Genomic DNA, 3,492 nt, shown 5'->3' with positions numbered 1-3,492 from the left:
AGCCATTCCTATAGTTGTAGGGAACTGTAGGTTTATTTATTTTTTTTATTTTTTTGCATCTATCTTTTTATTTTTTTTATTTTTCGCTAAAAGTATTACAAAGGGTATTACATAAGTGTCCATTTTTCCCCCCCACCCTTGACAAGCCCCTGCCCTCCCTTACCCCCCAGTGTCTTATGTCCATTAGTTATGGTTATATGGATGCATACAAGTCCTTCGGTTGATCTCTTACTCCCCTCCCTCCTGTCCCCCAACCCTCCCTGGCCTTCCCACTGCAGTCCGACAATCAGTTTGAGGCAGCTCTGCCACTGTATTTATTATTGTTCTAAAGTTTGTAATGGTCTTAATTATCCATGAAAGAGTGAGATCATGTGGTATTTTTCCTTCATTGACTGGCTTGTTTCACTTAGCATAATGCTCTCCAGTTCCATCCATGCTGTTGCAAATGGTAAGAGTTCCTTCTTTTTAACAGCAGCATAGTATTCCATCGTGTAGATGTACCACAGTTTTCTAATCCATTCATCTACTGATGGGCACTTAGGCTGTTTCCAGATCTTAGCTATGGTGAATTGTGCTGCTATGAACATCTGGGTGCATATATCCTTTCTGATTGGTGTTTCTGGTTTCTTGGGATATATTCCTAGTAGTGGGATCACAGGGTCAAATGGAGTTCCATTTCCCATTTTTTGAGGAACCTCCATACTGCCTTCCATAGTGGCTGCACCAGTCTGCATTCCCACAGCAGTGCACAAGTGTTCCTTTTTTCTCACATCCTCTCCAGCACTTGTCGTTTGTTGATATGTTAATGATAGCCATCCTGACAGGTGTGAGATAGTGCCTCATTGTTGTTTTGATTTGCATCTCTCGGATGATTAGTGACTTTGAGCATGTTTTCATATGTCTCTTGGCTTTCTGAATGTCCTCTTTTGAAAGATGTCTATTTAGATCCTTTGCTCATTTTTTGATTGGATTGTTTATCTTCTTTTTGTTAAGTTGTATGAGTTACATATATATTTTGGAGATTAGGCCCTTATCAGATATAACATTGGCAAATATGTTTTCCCACAGAGTGGGTTTTCTTGTTGTTTTGTTGATGGTTTCTTTTGCTGTGCAGAAGCTTTTTATTTTGATGTAGTCCCATTTGTTCATTTTCTCTTTAGTTTCAACTGCCCTAGGAGCTGTATCAGTGAAGAAATTGCTTCGGCATATGTCTGAGATTTTGTTGCCTTTGGATCCTTCTAGAATTTTTATGGTTTCCTGTCGTACATTTAAGTCCTTTATCCATTTTGAGTTTATTCTTGTGTATGGTGTATGTTGGTGGTCTAGTTTCATTTTCTTGCATATATCTGTCCAATTTTCCCAACACCATTTATTGAAGAGACTATCTTGGCTCCATTGTATGTTCTTGCCTCCTTTGTCAAATATTAATTGAGCATATTGGTTTGGGGTAATTTCTGGACTCTCTATTCTGTTCCATTGATCTATATGTCTGTTCTTGTGCCAGTACCAGGCAGTTTTGAGAACAGTGGCTTTGTAAGACAGCTTGATATCTGGCATTGAGATCCCACCTACTTTGCTCTTTCTCAGGATCGTTGCAGCTATTCGGGGTCTTTTTTTATTCCAGATGAATTTTTAGTGAGTTCGTTCTATATCTTTGAAGTAGGCCATTGGTATTTTAATGGGAAGTGCGTTGAATTTATAGATTGCTTTGGGTAGACTGGGCATTTTAATGATGTTGATTCTACCAATCCAAGAACATGGTATGTTCTTCCATCTCTTTATGTCTTCCTCTATATCTTTTTTCAACGTCCTGTAGTTTTCTGAGTAGAGGTCTTTTACCTCTTTAGTTAAGTTTAATCCTAGGTATATTAATTTTTTTGGTGCGATGGTAAATGGGATTGTTTTTATAATCTCTCTTTCTGAAAGTTCACTATTGGTGTATAGAAATGCCTCAGATTTCTTGGGGTTAATTTTGTATCCTGCTACATTGCCAAATTCATGTATTAAGTCTAGTAGTTTTTTGATGTAGTCTCTAGGGTTTTGTATGTATAATATCATGTCGTCTGCAAATAAGGACAGTTTTACTTCCTCTTTTCCAATTTGGATGCCTTTTATTTCTTCTTCTTGTCTAATTGCAATGGCTAATACTTCCAGGACTATGTTGAACAGGAGTGGTGAGAGTGGGCATCCCTGTCTTGCTCCTGTTCTTAGGGGAAATGGTGTTAGTTTTTGTCCATTGAGTATGATGTTGGCTGTGGGCCTGTCATATATGGCTTTTATTATGTTGAGGTATGATCCTTCTACTCCCACCTTGCTGACAGTTTTTATCAAAAATGGGTGTTGGATTTTGTCGAATGCTTTTTCTGCTTCAATTGATATGACCATGTGGTTTTTTTCTTTCAATTTGTTTATGTGATGTATCACATTTATTGATTTACGGATGTTGTACCATCCTTGCATCCCTGGGATAAATCCTACTTGGTCATGGTGTATGATCCTTCTGATGTACTGCTGGATCCGATTTGCTAAGATTTTGTTGAGGGTTTTGGCATCTATGTTCATGAGGGATATTGGCCTGTAATTCTCTTTCATTGTGCTGTCTTTACCTGGTTTTTGGTATTAGGGTGATGCTGGCTTCATAGAATGAACTTGGAAGTGTTCCTTCCTCTTGAAGTTTTTGTCGTAGTCTGAGAAGGATAGGTTTTAGTTCTTCCTTGAAAGTTTGGTAAAACTCCCCTGAGAAGCCGTCTGGTCCTGGGCTTTTGTTTGCTGGAAGCTTTTTGATGACTGCTTCAATTTCTTCCATAGTTATTGGCCTATTGAGATTTGTAGATTCTTCCTGATTGAGTTTTGGAATGTTGTATTTTTCTAGGAATTTGTCCATTTCCTCCAGGTTGTCTAGTTTGTTGGAGTAGAGTTGTCCGTAGTATTGTTTAACAATCATTTGTATTTCTGTGGGGTCTGTTGTTATTTCGCCTCTATCGTTTCTGATTTTGTTTATTTGGGTCCTCTCTCTTTGCTTCTTGGTGAGCCTGGCTAGAGGTTTGTCAATTTTGTTTATCCTTTCAAAGAACCAGCTCTTGGTTTCATTGATTTTTGTATTGTTTTTTTGGTCTCTATGTCATTTATTTCTGCTCTAATCTTTATTATCTCCTTCCTTCTGCTCACTCTGGGGGTTTTCTTGTTGCTCTCTTTCTAATTCTTTGAGTTGAAGAGTTAGATGATTTACTACCATTTTTTCTTGTTTTTGGAGAGGGGGCGTGTGAAGAGCTATAAACATCCCCTCTCAGGACTGCTTTTCATTGTGTCCCATAGGGGTGGGGATTGTTTGTGTTTTCCATTGTCATAGAGAATTCCAGGGGATGTTTTTTTAATTTCCTTCTTTGATCTCAGTGGGTAACCCAAATCAAAAATTTTAATAACCATGCCTATTCCAGCTTCCTGGGGGTTGGAGAATGTGGGGTGGTTTTTATTGTAGTTTAATTCCCTAAC

The sequence above is a fragment of the Myotis lucifugus genome, unplaced genomic scaffold, assembly GCF_000147115.1.
Source record: "Myotis lucifugus unplaced genomic scaffold, Myoluc2.0 scaffold_21, whole genome shotgun sequence".
In the NCBI taxonomy this organism is placed as follows: domain Eukaryota; kingdom Metazoa; phylum Chordata; class Mammalia; order Chiroptera; family Vespertilionidae; genus Myotis; species Myotis lucifugus.
The sequence above is the reverse complement of the archived record's forward strand: the minus strand, read 5'-3'. Positions refer to the sequence as shown.